The sequence below is a fragment of the Schistocerca cancellata genome, chromosome 8, assembly GCF_023864275.1.
Source record: "Schistocerca cancellata isolate TAMUIC-IGC-003103 chromosome 8, iqSchCanc2.1, whole genome shotgun sequence".
Classification (NCBI taxonomy): Eukaryota; Metazoa; Arthropoda; class Insecta; order Orthoptera; family Acrididae; genus Schistocerca; species Schistocerca cancellata.
In genome coordinates, this window is record NC_064633.1 from 368,112,206 (window position 1) to 368,132,154 (window position 19,949).

Below are 19,949 nucleotides of genomic sequence, written 5' to 3' on the forward strand. Positions count from 1 at the left end.
TAACCCCTCGTAATTAAATTACTGTACCTTCACAAAGTGATATCTCAGTGTATTCTCGATCAGTGGAGGCTGAAAACGTCGCAATCATTTGGTATCCCAGTGCACCGAAAGCCCAAAACTAAGAGCACACAAGTTGTGGCTGGGTGAATTCAGCCGTCAAAACTCTTGATACTATATTCGCGCCACAGAGTATGGGCGGGCGTTTTAAAACATTTTATACTCTTTTTCGTGCGTTTGCTGTAGTGAATTCCGACGCGTAACACAAGGACTGCTAATTGCTTGACTGGGGCCTATGGAAATCTTTCCTTGAACAGAAAATGCGGAGATGCAGAGATTAGCACTGTTTCCCACTGGAGAGACAGTACAACTCGAATGATAAAGACCATAGGTGGGCTTTTCCGTTGGAAACAGACACAAAATGTGATTTCGAGAGCATTCTTCTGAGAGATTTCGTGTTGGGGATTCATTTGAAAACTTGGCAGCTAGGTCTTCACCCGCACTTGTTACAGTTATTCTCATGAGCGTTATAAGTACCTTTTTTATTTGTTTTCTTTTTTTCTGACATCGGTCGTCCGTGCCTCACCTGATTCTTACTGATCTGAGTTTGGGCTCCGCTGGTAACAAGTGATTCTCGTGACAACTATTATCTGGTGCAAATTCGATTCCTCATACGCCGCCTCTGTAATCTGACCGCATGCAAAACATCGTCGCAGTTGGAGAGCCGACCCCTCGTAAAACCACTACCCGAATGGCCAACGCCCGGCCGTGTGGTCTTCACCAGTGAACTGCTACGCTATTCCTCTCAGTCTGCATAAAGGATACGGCCATTCAATGGCTAACAGCTCTCGGTTGCCCACCAGGCACTGCACATACACAACAATAGCTTAAAACAAACACCACCGCAGAGGCAAAGTGGAGAGGCAACAGTGTGTAACTGTTTACAGACTGTGACACCTGTCGCGGTGTCCCAGATTGGTACTTATGATTCTCCGATAGCTGAACCAGAACTGGACATCAAGCTTCAGTCCTTGTGGTGGCCATACCCAAAGCACCAACAAAAATAACAAAACTAATCAAAAATTTTCAACAATGCACTGAAAATATAAAACTAGTAATGCTTGTAGACACACAGGATTGTTCCACATGTACAAAAAAAATCACCCTCCGAATAGAGATTGAAGGCACAACGGTCGCGTCGTCCACAGCCCTAAGGCGTCACCAGATGCGGGTATGGAGGGGAATGTGGTCAGCACACTACTCTCCCAGCTGTCGTCAGTTTTCGCGACCGTTGACGCTACTTAACAATCAAGTATCTCCTCATTTGTTCTCACAACGGCTGAGTGTACCCCAGTAGCCAACAGCACTCGGCAGACCCAGATGGTAGCCCATCAAAGCACTAGCTAATCCGACAGCTCTTAACTGTGGTTATCTCACGGAAATCAGTATTACCACTGTGACAACACTGCTAGAATACTCTCCCATATATGTCCATACAAATTTCCCAAAGAAAGGGACTTTGCAAATATGCGAGATGATCAGTGAAACATGTGTATGCAAGAGAAAGAAAACCAAATCGAGTTTACAAACTTACTCTTCCTTGTTTTTAATTCTTTATTTACGGACACTCAATTTACTGAAACACGTCATTATAAGAATATAGACATATAAAAAATCCCAATATTTGTTGAGACAATACATTTAATACATTTAGGTCACATCTCCTTCTGAGACACCAAACTATACAGTTAGCAAAAATATCAGATCAAACAACATCCACATCAGGCGAATATCACATCAATAATACGGAATGATACAAAATTTTAACTGAAACAGAGCGTAGCGATTAAATCAGCTCTACACACACACAGCAAAGAATCTGACAAGAAAGAAAATGACGGTGAAAATGCGCCATAGCAACATTGACAAAAATAAATGCTAAAAATTTAGCAGTTAAAATGATCATCCAAATTAGTACAAATTTTACTGTATCTCCCTGCGCTAAAATGCTTCTACACAGTAATTTTCTCTAAGAAGTTTCTTTTTGTCGTAAGAATGGGTAGTAACAATTATAGTAATCCTAAGCTCTCATTATTCTCCTGTACGTACAGTCGTTTTTACGTTAACTATCACTCCATAAGTAACCTGTTAAATAGATTTATGTCTCTAACATGGTGGACTCTACGTGTCTTAACTGTTCTTAATGTCTCCAGCTCTGAAGTAGTCCCACACAATACCAAGAAAAATTTTGTTTGAATGGCTTTCCTTGATGAAATAGACACTGACAACTGACCAAACCTTTTTTGCGGCACACATGATTCCTTTATATTTACTCGAGGACATTGCACATTCTTCCCTCAGTCAGCAACGTTTCTGTTACTTGACAGTGCCAAGTCAACCACCTCATGATGTCGTATCTGTCACTACGTTCGTAAGGGTACTATAGGGTCATTAGCAAGCTGATTTAGCACATTCTGAAATTAATTTAAATTTGTATCCAAAGTTCTATGTAGTCGATAACCATATCAGTCCAGTTAACGAAGAAAAATTTGCGGAAACATCGCGTAGTCGCAAATTTTTTCAGTGCTTGGAGGCGTGTCATGAACAATTTACTGACTGGAATGGTGTAAGCGTTCGGGCGGTGATTTATGTTGTACTCGAATAACTCGAGAATAGCACCTTCTGGAGAGAACGTTACCTAATACAAAATTAACCATTAAAATTCCTAAAAAAGTCGCATCCATTTTTTTCTCTTAGAACTCATAGTTCCCGTGTCGCGGTGGATGGAAAAGTCGCATGTTATGAAAAATATTCTCTTAACAGGGTAAAATTTATGTTTGTCTCCTAAGTGGATTAAAAATAAGTACTAAATGTGTAGCACACTTAAGTGTTGAAGAGCAGTATTAAGGGATAAACTGCACTCCGGTGGCGTACCAGGACCTAGGGGGAGATGCGTGGGGTAGAAGCGAGACGGATCAGAAGATTGTATTTCTGCAGTTCCCTCCTCCATAGGTCTGCATACTGAAGAACGATCACGAAATTTCTCAATCTTTGTACTGCACTCCATCACAAGAACCGACTACAGACTGTCTTACAATGCTACGCCGACCCTAGACAGCAAGCCTTTTGGATCACTGAGGACACAATACACAGAAATGTCCAGGGGATGTATATTTTCTACAAAATGCGTTATTACTATACGGAATGCAGGCATAAGTTACTAATAATATTAACTCAAGTAACACATATGGACAGAACCTGCGTAGGTCTCTGCACACTGCTTTACAGTGCCAGAGCGGAAATTGACTGTTAGTTATCCAGTATGGCAGCTGTAGCGTTCTTCCAGGAAGGCAACCTCGCCCAGTACAACCGCTGCTCGGCTTCCAATTTGCAGACAAACAACAGCTGAGCAGTAATTCCTCTCCAGTTCACTTGCGTGACTAGACAAAAATGTGTCCACTGAGTTCGCATTTACACGGTGGAGCTATTTTCAGTTTATTAAATTAGTACTTTTTGCAGGTGTTAAGTGAGGTTACACGAGAAATACGTTCCTGTAAACAACGGCTGAGAAATGTTTAATTTGCAAGTGTGCTGTTATTGAAATACACAATGTGATCAAAGGTATCCGGACACTGGACTGAAAACGACTTACAAGTTCGTGGCGCCCTCCGTCGGTAATGCTGGAATTAAACATGGTGTTGGCCCACTCTTAGCCTTGACGACAGCTTCCATTCCCACAGGCGTACGTACAGTCAGGTGTTCGAAGGTTTTTCTGGGAATGGCAGCCCATGCTTCACGGAGTGTTGCACTGAGGAGAGGTATCAATTTCGTTCGGTGAGGCCTGGCACGAACTCGGCGTTCCAAGACATGCCAAAGGTGTTCTATAGGATTCAGGTCAGGACTCTGTGCTAGCCAGTCCATTACAATGATGTTATTGTTGTGTAACCACCAGGTGCTAGATCTTGATGAAAGATGCAATCACCATCCCAGAACTGCTCTTCAACAGCGGGAAGCAAGAAGGAGCTTAAAAATGAATGTAGGCCTATGCTGTGATAGTGCGACGCAAAACAACAAGGGGTGCAAACCCCGTTCATGAAATACACGACTACATAATTAGACCACCAGCTCCAAATTTTACTGTTGTCACTACACACGGTGGCAGTTGACGAGTTCACCGGGTATTAGCTGTGCCCACACCCTGCCATCAGATCGCCACATTGTGTACCCGTGATTCGTCACTCCATACAACGTTTTTCCGCTGTTCAATTGTCCAATGTTTACTCTCCTTATACCAAGCGAGGCGTCGTTTGGCATTTACCGGCGTGATGTGTCGCTTATGAGCAGGCTTTCGACCATGATATGAAATTTCTCTCACCTTCCTCCTGTCACAATAATTGCAGTGGATCCTGATAGAGTTTGAGATTCCTCTGTGATGGTCGGGATAGATGTCAGCCTATTACCCATTACGACCCTCTTCAACTGTCGGTGTCCGCAGCTCGTGGTCGTGCGGTAGCGTTCTCGCTTCCCGCGCCCGGGTCCCCGGGTTCGATTCCCGGTGGGGTCAGGGATTTTCTCTGCCTCGTGATGACTGGGTGTTGTGTGAAGTCCTTAGGCTAGTTAGGTTTACGTAGTTCTACGTTCTACGGGACTGATGACCATAGCTGTTATGTCCCATGGTGCTCAGAGTCACTTGAACCATTTTTTTCAACCGTCGGTGGTCTCTGTCAGTCAACAGACGACGTCGGCCTTTCTGTACGTGTTCCTATATGTTTCCACTTCACTATCACATCCGTAACAATGGAACTAGGGGTTTTTAGGAGTGTGGAAATCTCATACACAGATGTATGACACAAGTGACACTCAATGATCTGACCACGTTCGAAGTCCGTGACTTCCTCGAAGCGCCCCATTCTGCTCTCTCACGATGTCTAATGACTACTAATGTCGCTGATGTGGAGTACCTGGCATTATGTGCCAGGACAATGCACCGAATATGTAAAACGTTTACTTTTGGGGGTGTTCGGATACTTTTGACCACATACTGTATGTAGCGTCGGTGGGAAAGGGAATGAAATGGTAAACGTAACACTTTGTTGGTTTCTGTCATTGACAGTGTATCGCAAAGCCAAGTAACTGTGTTGTTGTGACTTTCTTACGAATTAATGATTGAGGAGGAAGTTACTGGACTTTTCTCGCCATTGATTATGTTACCGCTCCAATCAAAAATTGCTGTCACCTGTTGAGTCGGCTGCAGTGAGCCACTTAACCGCAAATCTGCAGTACGTATTCTAAGATGGGTGTCGGTATGGCAGATGCAATGGGACTGATCCGCTGTAATGGATTTTTTAAATTAAATTAAAATATCTGATGCGCTATAAATGCTAGGTGACGAACATGTGTTATAGAGGGAATCAATTTAAGCCGCTGGGTCTTTTCAGATGATGGGAGAACTGAGAATGGGCTTATAGATTTGATACCCCTCAAGATTTGAAAACTATTTCAGTCAGTGGCCGTGGGGAGAATGATTTCTACATTGCCGAATATATACTCAATATGCATGCGTCGAAGTTTATTTCATTGTCTCTGACTTGTTGGTTGGTTGGTTGATTTGGAGGGCAAGGGGACCTGATAGCTACGTCATCGGCCCCATCGGATTACGAAAAGATGGGTAAGGAAGTCAGAGTGCCCTTTCAGAGGAACCATCCTAGCATTTTCCTTAAGCAATTTAGGGAAATCACGGTCGAGGTTTTGAACCGTCGTCCTCCCGAATGGAGTCTAGTGTGCTAACACCTGCACCACCTCTCTCGATCCCATCGCGTTGAGCTTGGGACAGGCTCTTCGTTGTGGAGACAGCTGACTGCTGTTAAGCTTTTTTACATAATACCTCAACTAATTACGCAAATAAATACTCACTTAATTGACTGAAATTAACTCCAGTAAATAAACAAGAGCATAGTCAGTTTACTCTGTCTACTCACGTAAGACAACTGGACATGAAACGCTGGGGAGATACAGGCTGTAAACTGAAAATCGAGCAGCAGTTGTAGAGGGGAAATATGCATTCCTGGAAGAATAATGAAGCTGCCACGGAGAATGACTAAGTCAATTTCCCGTCTAGCAGTGTAGAACAGCGTGCAGAGATTTGCGTGGATTCTGTCCATATGCGTTTCTTGAGTTAGTGTTATTAGTAGCTCGTATCGGCATTCCATCTAGGTTAACGAATTTTACAGAAAATAAACAGCCCCAGGCTATTTCTGTGGCGCCAGTGACTCACGAGGGTCGGTACGGCTTTGTGAGACACCCTGTGATTGCTTCTTGTGCCATGGTGGGGAATATAGATAGGGAAATTACGTGCTCGATCTTCAACTTGCAGACCTATGAAGGACGGAAGTGCAGAAACACAGTCTGGAGACATATGTTCCCTCACTCTTCTACCCCACGCATCTCCCCTTTCACCCTTTACACCCCCAGCACACAATTTATCCCTGAATACGGCTTTGTTGCACTTAGAAGTGGTGTACAGGTTTAATATTTGGTTTTAACCCAATTCATTCAAAGATAAACATTAATTTTACACCGTGTAGCAATACATTTTGTAATCTGCGGCTTTTCCATCCCAGGTAACGCGAAAACTATTAGTTCTAGAGAAAAAATGAATATCAGCAATTTTGTACTAAATTTAATAGCATTTGATTTGTTACTGAGAAGCGTTTTCGCCAGAAGGCTCTCTTCTTGTCTTGTTAGAGAAAGATGATTTTTTAACGCCTGATTGACCTTTTCCTTTTGGTCTTCGTTGACGGGCTATATGATCTACAAAGTTTTCCTAAGTCTTTCAGCATACGCACTGACGAATTTAAAGCAGCGTGGAAACGAGATATAATATTGATGTTATCTTAATACGTTACAAAGTGTACAATGCGATGCACTAAACCGATGCCCGCTGTCTGAAATGACTTCATCAATATCTACAACTATATTCTGCATGTCAAATTACGGTATGTGCCGAAGGTTACTTTGTGTACCAGTCTCACCTTCCCCTTTACTGCTCTATCTGCGTGTTTCGCGGAAGCCTTTGTGTTAGCTCGAACCTCTCTAATTTTACGATGATGGTCTTTCTTGAGATATACGTAAGAAATTTATTGGTTGACTCTTCCAGGGACGTACACCCTGGAAACTTTGACAGGAGACTATACCGATTCACAACGCCTCTCTTACAGTGTCTGCCACTGGAGCTGGGTGAGCGTTTCTGTAACGTTTTCATTGTTACGAAATAAATGAGCGCTTTCGTGGTTACTAAATGAACCTCTGATGAAACATGCTGATTCACTCCGAGAATGAGCAGAAAAAACTTGCAAGCATGTTTGCTTATGTATATGTGCCACAGTACTGTTCTCAACAAACAGTGTGTCATGTATTTTAATTACCTGTAAAAACACAGTGCACTTCTTCCCGAGCGTAAAGATATCAATAATACTGTTAAAAAAATACACTCTGGATTACTAAGGCAATAAAATTCCTACTTTTACCAGTCGTAAATTTTTGTGTTCCCTGCAAGTTATGTTATCCAAATGCCTGGAGATACTAGAAGGTATGAGATAGATTACATAATGGTAAGACTAAGAATTAGGAATCAGGTTTTAAATTGTGAAACATTTCAAGGGGCAGATGCGGATTCTGACCACGATCTATTGGTTATGAACTGTAGATTAAAACTGAGGAAACTGCAAAAAGGTAGGAATTTGAGGAAATGGGACCTGGATAAACTGAAAGAACCAGAGGTTGTAGAGAGCATCAGTTAGCGCATTAGGGAATGATTGAAAAGAATGGGGGAAAGAAATACAGTAGAAGAAGAATGGGTAGATTTGAGAGATGAAATAGTGAAGGTAGCAGAGGATCAAGTGGGTAAAAAGAAGGGGGCTAATAGAAATCCTTGGGTAACAGAAGAGTTATTGTATTTAATTGATGAAAGGAGATAATATAAAAACGCAGTAAATGAAGCATGCAAAAAGGAATAAAAACGTCTCAAAATGAGATCGACAGGAAGTGCAAAATGGATAAGCAGGGATGGCTGGAGGACAAATGTAAGGATGTAGATGCTTACCTCACTAGGGGTAAGATAGATACTGCCTACAGAAAAATTAAAGAGACCTTTGGAGAAAAGAGAACCACTTGTATGAATATCAAGAGCTCAGAAGGAGACCCATTTCTAAGCAAAGAAGGGAAAGCAGAGAGGTGGAAGGAGTATATAGAGGGTCTATACAAGGGCGATATACTTGAGGGCAATAGTATGGAAATGGAAGAGAATGTAGATGAAGATGATATAGGAGATATGATATTGCGTGAAGAGTTTGACAGAGCACTGAAAGACCTAATTCGAAACAACGCCCCGGAAGTAGACAACATTCCATTAGAACTACTGACAGCCTTGGGAAAGCCAGTTCTGACAAAACTCTACCATCTGGTGAGCAAAATGTATGGGACAGGTGAAATACCCTCAGACTTTAAGAAGAATGTAATAATACCAATCTAAAAGAAAGCAGGTGTTGACAGATGTGAAAATAACCGAAATATCTGTTTAATAAGTCACAGCTGCAAAATACTAACGCGAATTCTTTACAGACGAATGGAAAAACTGGTAGAAGCCGACCTCGGGGAAGATCAGTTTGGATTCCGTAGAAATGTTGGAACACGTGAGGCAATACTGATCCTACGGATTATCTTAGAAGCTAGACTAAGAAAAGGCAAACCTAAGCTTCTAGCATTTGACAATGTTGACGGGAATACTGTCTTTCAAATTCTGAAGGTGGCAGTGGTAAAATACAGGGAGCGATAGGCTATTTACAATTTGTACAGAAACCAGATGGCTGTTATAAGAGTCGATGGACATGGAAGGGAAGCAGTGATTGGGAAGGGAGTGAGAAAGGGTAGTAGCCTCTTCCCGATTTTATTCAATCTGTATATTGAGCAAGCAGAAAAGGAAACAGAAGAAAAATTCGGTGTAGGAATTAAAATCCATGGAGAAGAAATAAAAACTTTGAGGTTCGCCGATGACATTGTAATTCTATCAGAGACAGCAAAGGACCTGTAACAGCAGCTGAACGGAAGGGACAGTGTCTTGAAAGGAGGATAGAAGTTGAACATCAACAAAAGCAAACGAGGATAATGGAATTTAGTCGAATTAACTCGGGTGATGCTCCGAGAATTAGATTAGGAAATGAGACGCTTAAAGTAGTAAAGGTGTTTTGCTATTTGGGGAGCAAAATAACTGATGGTTGTCGAAGTAGAGAGGATATAAAATGTAAACTGGCAATGGCAAGGAAAGCGTTTCTGAAGAAGAGAAATTTGTTACCATCGAGTATAGATTTAAGTGTCAGGAAGTCTTTTCCGAAAGTATTTGTATGGAGTGTAGTCATGTACGGAAGAGAAATATGAACGAAAAATAATTTAGACAAAAAGAGAATAGAAGCTTTCGAAATGTGGTGCTACAGAAGGATGCCGAAGACTAGATGGGTAGATCATATAACTAATGATAAGGTATTGAATAGAATTGGAGAGAAGAGAAATTTGTGGCACAACTTGACTAGAAGAACGGATCGGTTGGGACGGCATACTCTGAGGCATCAAGGGATCACCAATTTGGTATTGGGGGACAGAGTGGGGGTTAAAAATCGTAGAGGGAGACCAAGAGATGAATACACTAATCATATTCAGAAGGATGTAGGTTGCAGTAGGTACTGGGAGACGAAGAAGCTTGCATGGGATAGAGTAGCATGGAGAGCTGCATCAAACGCGTCTCTAGACTGAAGACCGCCACCACAACATCAACAACAACAACATGTTATCCAGCAAAAACCTGCCTTTATTATATACAAAGTAATTATTGTTTAAAATGTGGTGAAAAATGTACCTGTATTCTTGCACTAAGAAATGGCACGCAAATGTCCCTCTCATTTGCTGTGCTGTGTATTATGATGTCAAAAATCATACTATATATAAACAAAAAATGTTGAAAACACAAAGTACATGTTTGTTGCACATGCATTGGACAAGTATGTGCCGAAAAAGTGTGTTAAAGGTGGAAAAGACCCGCCGTGGTTTAACACCGCAATTCGGAGAATGCTCAGGAAGCAAAGGCAGTTGCACTCGCGGTACAAGAAAGATCGGTAGAATGAGGACTGGCAAAATTTAGTAAAGACTCGTGCTGCTTTAAAAAGAGCTATGCGCGAAGCATTCAACCACTACCACCGCCATACCTTAGCAAAAGATCTTGCTGAAAACCCAAGGAAAATCTGGTCTTACGTAAAATCGGTAAGCTGGTCGAAGGCTTTCATCCACTCACTCAGAGATCAGTCTGGCCTGGCAACGGAAGAGCGCAAAACGAAAGTTGAAATTTTAAATTTAGCATTTGAGAAATCTTTCACGCAGGAGGATCGTACAAACATACCGCCGTTTGAGTCCCGTACGGATTCCCGTGTGGAGGACATAGTGATAGACATCCCTGGGGTTGTGAAGCAGCTAAATTGGTTGAAAATAAATAAATCGCCAGGTCCTGATGGGATTCCAGTTCGGTTTTACAGAGAGTACTCTACTGCATTGGCTCCTTACTTAGCTTGCATTTATCGCGATACTCCTGCCCAACGTAAAGTTCCGACCGACTGGAAAAAAGCGCAGGTGACGCCTGTATATAAGAAGGGAAGAAGGACGGATCCTCAAAATTACAGACGAATATCCTTAACATCGGTTTGTTGCAGGATTCTCGAACATATTCTCAGTTCGAATATAATGAATTTCCTAGAGACAGAGAAGTTGCGGTCCATGCATCAGCACGGCTTTAGAAAGCATCGCTCATGCGAAACGCAACTCGCCCTTTTTTCACATGATATCTTGCGAACCATGGGTGAAGGATGTCAGACGGATACGGATGCCATACTCCTTGACTTACGGAAAACGTTTGACTCGGTGCCCCACTGCAGACTCCTAGCTAAGGTACGAGCATATGGGATTCCTTCCCAAGTATGTGAGTGGCTCGAAGATTTCTTATAGAACCCAGTACGTTGTCCTCGATGGTGAGTGTTCGTCGGAGATTACGGTATCATCTGGAGTGCCGCAGGGAAGTGTGGTAGGTCCGCTGTTATTTTCTATCTACATAGATGATCTTTTAGATAGGGTGTATAGCAATGTGCGGATATATGCTGATAATGCTGTGGTGTACGGAAAGGTGTCGTCGTTGAGTGACTGTAGGAGGATACAAGTTGACTTGGACAGGATTTGTGATTGGTGTAAAGAAATATAGATAAATGTAAATTAATGCAGATGAATAGGAAAAAGAATCCTGTAATATTTGAATACTCCGTTAGTAGTAGAGCGCTTGACACAGTCACGTCGATTAAATATTTGGGCGTAACATTGCAGAGCGATATGAAGTGGGACAAGCATGTAATGGCAGTTGTGGGGAAGGCGGATAGTCGTCATCGGTTCATTGGTAGAATTTTGGGAAGATGTGGTTCATCTGTAAAGGAGACCACCTGTAAAACACTAATACTTGAGTACTGCTCGAGCGTTTGGGATCCCTATCAGGTCGCATTGAGGGAGGACATAGAATCAATTCAGAGGGGTGCTGCTAGATTTGTTACTGGTAGGTTTGATCATCACGCGAGTGTTACGGAGACGCTTCAGGATCTCGGGTGGGAGTCTCTAGAGGAAAGGAGGCGTTCTTTTCGTGAATCGCTACTGAGGAAATTTAGAGAACCAACATTTGAGGCTGACTGCTGTACAATTTTACTGCCGCAAACTTACATTTCGCGGAAAGACCACAAAGATAAGATAAGAGAGATTAGGGCTCGTGCAGAGGCATATAGGCAGTCATTTTTCCCTCGTTCTGCTTGCGAGTGGAACAGGGAGAGAAGATGCTTGTTGTGGTACGAGGTACCCTCCGCCACGCACCGTACGGTGGATTGTGGAGTATGTATGTAGATGTAGATGTAGAAATTCAAAGCAGAGCTTTTTGTTTAACTACTGAACCTAAAGCTAAAAGTAAAATTGTATTCTAGGCAGAAAGGGCCACAAGTTTCACTTTACAATCTTTGTGACTGTCTATCTGGTGTAACTTTACGCTTATAGATGACTATGTGTCACCATTAATAGTAACTATGTGAAACTTCTAAATTTGGACGTCCTGGTTGTGTTGTTGTATACGCTATATGCAGTCTCTGTGAATCACACAGATATGAAGTTATAGACGCGACTGATGTGTAGCTACAGGGTGTTTCAAAAATGACCGGTATATTTGAAACGGCAATAAAAACTAAACGAGCAGCGATAGAAATACACCGTTTGTTGCAATATGCTTGGGACAACAGTACATTTTCAGGCGGACAAACTTTCGAAATTACAGTAGTTACAATTTTCAACAACAGATGGAGCTGCAAGTGATGTGAACGATATAGAAGACAACGCAGTCTGTGGGTGCGCCATTCTGTACGTCGTCTTTCTCCTGTAAGCGTGTGCTGTTCACAACGTGCAAGTGTGCTGTACACAACATGGTTTATTCCTTAGAACAGAGGATTTTTCTGGTGTTGGAATTCCACCGCCTAGAACACAGTGTTGTTGCAACAAGACGAAGTTTTCAACGGAGGTTTAATGTAACCAAAGGACCGAAAAGCGATACAATAAAGGATCTGTTTGAAAAATTTCAATGGACTGGGAACGTGACGGATGAAAATGCTGGAAAGGTAGGGCGACCGCGTACGGCAACCACAGAGGGCAATGCGCAGCTAGTGCAGCAGGTGATCCGACAGCGGCCTCGAGTTTCCGTTCGCCGTGTTGCAGCTGCGGTCCAAATGACGCCAACGTCCACGTATCGTCTCATGCGCCAGAGTTTACACCTCTATCCATACAAAATTCAAACGCAGCAACCCCTCAGCGCCGCTACCATTGCTGCATGAGAGACATTCGCTAACGATATAGTGCACAGGATTGATGAAGGCGATATGCATGTGGGCAGCATTTGGTTTACTGACGAAGCTTATTTTTACCTGGACGGCTTCGTCAATAAACAGAACTGGCGCATATGGGGAACCGAAAAGCCCCATGTTGCAGTCCCATCGTCCCTGCATCCTCAAAAAGTACTGGTCTGGGCCGCCATTTCTTCCAAAGGAATCATTGGCCCATTTTTCAGATCCGAAACGATTACTGCATCACGCTATCTGGACATTCTTCGTGAATTTGTGGCGGTACAAACTGCCTTAGACGACACTGCGAACACCTCGTGGTTTATGCTAGATGGTGCCCGGCCACATCGCACGGCCGACGTCTTTAATTTCCTGAATGAATATTTCGATGATCGTGTGATTGCTTTGGGCTACCCGAAACATACAGGAGGCGGCGTGGATTGGCCTCCCTATTCGCCAGACGAACCCCTGTGACTTCTTTCTGTGGGGACACTTGAAAGACCAGGTGTACCGCCAGAATCCAGAAACAATTGAACAGCTGAAGCAGTACATCTCATCTGCATGTGAAGCCATTCCGCCAGACACGTTGTCAAAGGTTTCGGATAATTTCATTCAGAGACTACGCCATATTATTGCTACGCATGTTGGATATGTGGAAAATATCGTACTATAGAGTTTCCCAGACCGCAGCGCCATCTGTTGTTGAAAATTGTAACTACTGTAATTTCGAAAGTTTGTCTGCCTGAAAATGTACTGTTGTCCCAAGAATATTGCAACAAACGGTGTATTTCTATCGCTACTCGTTTAGGTTTTATTGCCGTTTCAAATATACCGGTCATTTTTGAAACACCCTGTATATAAAATTCATGCATATACTCTGACTTTGGTCTTCTAAGTCATAATGGTTGTATAATATGTTAGTTGTACAACATTCATTTGCATAATAACCAAATCGACATTTATACTATGTAACTATCTTAATATACCTTGCTTTGAGTACGATAGCACATTGGGCCAAATAAATCCAAATAAATTTATACACATACAAAGTAAACATATATATTGTATTAGCTAGAGGTAATCTGAATCTGTGCAAAATGAATAAACACGCGCTGATCCCTTGACACTGTCTGAACCTGGCCCTAATAACAATGTGAAATACCTGTGCGACAACGGAAAAGCAGCTCTGCTATGAAATGCTGTTGTGGCTATCTACAACAAGACGAGCAGGTAGAAATCATGCTGACTTTGAGGTTATATAAATGAATCCTGATAAGTACTATGCGAGTAAGCCAACCGCCAGCAAATCAGATATTAGTATTCAAATGACGTGAACTGCAATACCTCTCCTGATAATCTCATTTTAGACTGTTTTAACAGGCAGGTGAGATGTAAAGATTCAGTAAGAAATAACTTGAAAACCACTGTCCAAATTAGAGAATATGAAGATGTATATATTTCTGATTAGTGTTATTATCGTTAACTTTAGCATTGGATAGAAAACTGAAAGGTTATGAAATGAACACTTTTGATAAAACTTCGTCTTATTTTGAGTGCCTTAAAAAGAAAAGTTTAATGAATAATCGCCCGCATCTCGTGGTCGTGCGGTAGCGTTCTCGCTTCCCACGCCCGGGTTCCCGGGTTCGATTCCCGGCGGGGTCAGGGATTTTCTCTGCCTCGTGATGGCTGGGTGTTGTGTGCTGTCCTTAGATTAGTTAGGTTTAAGTAGACTTATGACCACAGCAGTTGAGTCCATAGTGCTCAGAGCCATTTGAACCATTTTTTGAATGAATAATCTTATCCTTTCCTGAGTTCAAACATATTGGGTAATTGTTAAACTGACAATGATCTGTTAGCCAAGACACAAGATACAATACTGACTAGGTTGAAACAGATAATGCTTCCGAAATGAGGCATTTATTTTCCTTCAGTACATAATTCGGAAAAGAACTGGAAAACGAAGGAATCAATTGCCGAGGTACAGGACGCCACCCAGAAGGAAATAAGAGCATTTGCCACCTCAGCAGAGAACAGAAATTGTGCAGACAGAGATTCGTAGGAAATCTAACGTCTCCCGACGGTAACGAGACCGCTACTGTGGAAGATTCCGGAGACAGTGCAAAGAACAACCTTCAGATTCTAACAATACAGCAAGATTGCAGCAAAAGTGCATGACTTGACTTTCCTACGAAAATGTCGCTATGTTGGAAGGGCCCATGTTCGAAGAACGAATTGAAAACACTATGAAACATTTACGAAGAAATAGGAGTCCTGTCATTAACAGAATACCATAAGAACTTTAAAAAGTTTTCTGATCAGTTATCAAAATGGAATTCACGGAGCTCGTGATCGCTGCCCTTGTACTAAAAATCTCGAAACCAATAAGTTTAATTTGTTACCGGCCAATAATACTTCACCTCAGGACTCAAAAGTGATGTCTTGCATAAGGGCCTGGCGAAACGTGTGGTGTTCGCAATAGAAAGGTCATAGTTGATGCTCTCTGAGAGACACGATCTTGTTCTTCTGTATGTACCGAAACGAGATAATAGTTTTATTGAACACCGACCTAGAAAATATCTTTGACAACGTCAGTCACAAATGTCTAAGGATTTTATTTAAATGCAATAGGTACAACAATAAGCAGCAATAAAACTCAGCTTTGCTGTCTCTAGACTGAGGAGACCCGGTTTCGATTCCCGGCCTTATTGGAAATTTTCTTCGATCAGGTACTGGGTGTTGGTATTGGCCGTGGTCAATAACGCAATAAGAGCATTCACACAGGGACCTTAAATATGAGTAATTTTACCAAATACTTTCCTTAAACTTGGTCCTTGTGAGAATAAACAAACAGAATAAATTGATACGACGGTTAGAAGATTTTTGTATGTTGGTTTTTCTTTTCTTTATGTTATTTAAAATATTGAAGTATTAATATCACTATATATATTTTACGTGAAAATCATGCATATCCTGTATATAAGGTTGCAACTACAAGTTAGCTCTTAGCGTCTGAGGTGCTCGCGGGAGTATTTTTAATGATCGTGTTAACGCCACTGTTCATTCCGTATCTGCCATTAATTACTGCCCACAAGCCGTACTTAGTAAATCGGCGCACATGGTGGAGTTTACATCTTAACTCGAACGTACAACACGTAAAATCTACCAGCAGCTACACACGCTCTACGGCCACTTACCTCCAACCCCCTATAATCGACACTCCATGTTTTCTTCGTAAGTTTCCGTCAGAAAAGAGTATGCAAAGGTATTACAATATGGACCCGATATGAATGTGAATTGTACGAGGACTATAAATGACTGTGGATAAGTGTGGATGAACTGTGTCCTGTGAGCTAGAAACCAAGTAATAATTATGAACCGCAATAATTGTGGACGGTTATAGTGGACGTCAATATACAGTGAGCCCCGCGAGGAGTTGATAGTACTCAGGAATATGATTCGAAGCAAAGACGTGTAGTAAACATGGACATACCTTAAGGGCTATGAGCACTTGTTCATCTTCGATACTGTGAAACACAACTCTTTTACTGCCGTCTGTTTGATTTCCATGTTTTAAGAGGTGGTAGAAAGGACCAAAACAAGAAAACAACGTCCAGAAAACGCAGGAACTTTAGTGCATGCTATGAGGACTTCGCTAGTGTGAAACACATCTTTCCTGCTGAACAGGAGTTCGTATCTCTTAACGTAAGAGTTTTAGAGCCCATGTTTACTCGTTTTCCAATTACCATTTATTTGTTGGCGCTGTCCGCCGGCTGAGCTGGGTGGTAACACGCTCGCCTCCAATGCAAGCGGCTCCGTGTTCGATTACCGACCGGGTTGGAGATTTTTTCCGCTCGCGGACTGGGTGTGCTCATCGTCATTTCATTCTCATCACCGGCGCGCAAATCGTTCAATGTCATGTCGACGGAAATAAGACATGCACTTGGCGGTCGAACTTCCCCGAATAGAGCCTCCCGGCCAATGATGCCATGCGCTCATTTCATTTTTATTTTTATTTTTTTTGTTCACGCTGCGAAAACCTGACGTTGATATACTACTACATGACGGTCTCCATAATCATTAATAAGAGAAGGAATTTGTCGGAGCACCACCTAAAAAGGATGAATGATTAATATAAATCATCAGTTTCATTGCGAGATGATTCTGTCATTATCGTCGCAATATTTCGGATTCCACTCGTGAGATTCAGCGCCGTGAAAATCCAGTAACTTACACGATAAACTGATACAAAAGCAATATCTCACATGCATTTTTTAAAATTAACTTTTTCTTATTAGATTCCAAAGCGATAATTCTATTGCAATAAATCTAAAGTTACTTGTATACTCATGGTCGCTTCTCTTACTAAGAATATTCTTTTCCTACTAGTCATTTCATCTTTCCTGGCAGCTTATGTAATTATATACACTGAAGAGTCAAAGATACTTGTATGCCTGCCTAATATCGTGTACGGCCCCCGAGCACGCAGAAGTACCACAACATGACGTGACATGGACTCGACTAATGTCTGAATTAGTGCTGGAGGGAACTGAAACCATGAGTCCTGCAGGGCTGTCCATAAATTCGTAGGAGTACGAGGAGGTAGAAATCTCTTCTGAACACCACGTTGCAACGCATTCCAGAAATGATCAATAATATTCATGTCTGGGGACTTTGGTGGCCACTGGAAGTGTTGAAACTAGGAACAGTGGCTAGAGGCACTCTGTAGCATTTCTGGACTTGTGGGGTGAAGCATTGTCCTGCTGAAATGCACAGTGGATATGAATGGATGCTTGTGATCAAACAGTATGCTTAAGTACTTGTCAGAATCTTATCTAGACGTATCAGGATTCCCATATCACTCCAACTACACACGTCACACCATTACAGAGCCTCCACCAGCTTGAAAAGTCCCCATCTGACATGCAGGGTCCCTGGATTCATGAGATTGTCTCCATACCCGTACACCTCCATCCGATCGGAACAATTCTAAAAGAGACTCGTCACCAGGCAACACTTTTTCAGTTATCAATAGTCCTATGTCGGACCGAGAGAGGTGGCGTAATGGTTATCACACTGGACCCGCATTCGGGAGAACGACGCTTCAAACCCGCGTCCGTCCGTCCTGATTTGGGATTTCCGTGATATGCCTAAACCACTTCAGGGAAATGCCGGGATGGTTCCCTCAAAAGAGCACGGCCGACTTCCATCGCCATTCTACCCTAAAACCACTGGGACTGATGACTTCGCTGTTTGGTCCCTTCTCAGAATCAACCAAACAATCATCCAAAGTCGATGTTGACGTAAAGCTTTGTGTCTTGCAGTCATCAAGGGTATGCTAGTGGGCCTCCGAAAGTCCATATCACTGATGTTTGGTTGAATGGTCCGCACGCTGGCCCATCATTAAAGTCTGCATGAATTTGCGGAAGGGTTGCACATCTGTGACGTTGAACGATTCTCTTCAGTCGTCGTTGGTCCCGTTCTTGCAGGATCTTTTTCCTGTCGCTGTACCGTCGGAGATTTGATGTTCTACCGGATTCCTGATATTCACGGTACACTGGTGAAATGATCGTATGGGAAATTCCCCAATTCATCGCTACCTTCGAGATGCTGTATCCCAACGCTCGTGCGCCGACTATAACACCACCTTCCAATTCACTTAAATCTTAATGGACTGCCACTGTAGCAGCAGTAACCGATCTAACAAGTGCGCCAGACACTTGTTGTCTTATTTAGGTGTGTCCGACCGCAGCGCCGTATTCTCCCTGTTTACATGTATCTGTATTGGAATACGCGTGCCTATACCAGTTTCTTTGGCGCTTCAGTGTTCGAGTTGCAATAAGTATATATTATGGAAAACGGTTTCTAAAGTTGTAAGTGTTCATTTTTGGGCACTATAGCTATTTTCAAATTTTACTCATGATGCGCGAGAAACTACTACAATCTAATACTTATTTCTAATTGTCAAAGAGCATCTCAGAGTGCAGTATAAAAACTGGAGTGCTGAAGGATGTATTTTTTTTATTGTTATGTTGATGTTTTGGGTTTACATTGGTAGTGTGGGAGCAAATGGTATTGAACATCTGGGTGTGTGTAATTGCCTTCTCTCAGGTATCATACTAGAAGTAAACTAGTAACAAATGTCACTGAGTTGTAGAACTTGGAAATTTTAGTTTTCTATTTTCTGTTTTCATAGCTAGTGATTTTGGATTTGGAAAAGAATAGATGGTCAATATACGAGTCCAAAAGTGATCATGCCATTCCTCAATAAAGTGAAATGTGTCTGGTAACAAAAAATGAGAATTTTCTTGTAACGACGGAGCGAAAATACCCTCTGGAATTGTAAGGCACCCATGGAAAATATGGCCAAACAAATAAAAAATTGAAATTGAATGAAATAAAATGAACTGGATTTCATTGATTATGTTGCACATGCTATGTAAATCGTTTCATATTTTTTAAAAAATTCAATAATTTAGCAATATGAAAAGAACGATTCTATGCTGTGATGTGATCAAGTCTGATAGTCATTTTGAACCAATCAGTAACAATGAGAGTCGGTAATTTCATTCGAACTATTTACATTATATGAAAATTGAGTAATTTTGAAGTTTTAATAAGAAACATGTAAATTTATTGCTAAAAATGTATCAGATAAATGAACAGTTTTAACAACGATGTAAATCATTTAAACATCACTGTCTGAAATGTTATTTTTGTTCTTCACGTTGTTCACACTCGGCAGGAAATTGTTGTGTAATGGAGTCACGCCATGTTTGACATGCTATAGAGAAGAAAGATATCTAGTCGGAATTTTTAGCTCCAGGAAGCCAGTTGATATTTTTTTTCCGTCTGATATTTGAAGAATTGGAAGTACAATAAATTAAAAGGGCACCTCATACTGTATTTACCGGAGTGTAATACGACTTTGATTATAAGATAATCCCTCCCTCTTCTTTTTAAGAGGCTTCTTGATACAAATTTATTACCATATTCTGATAAATA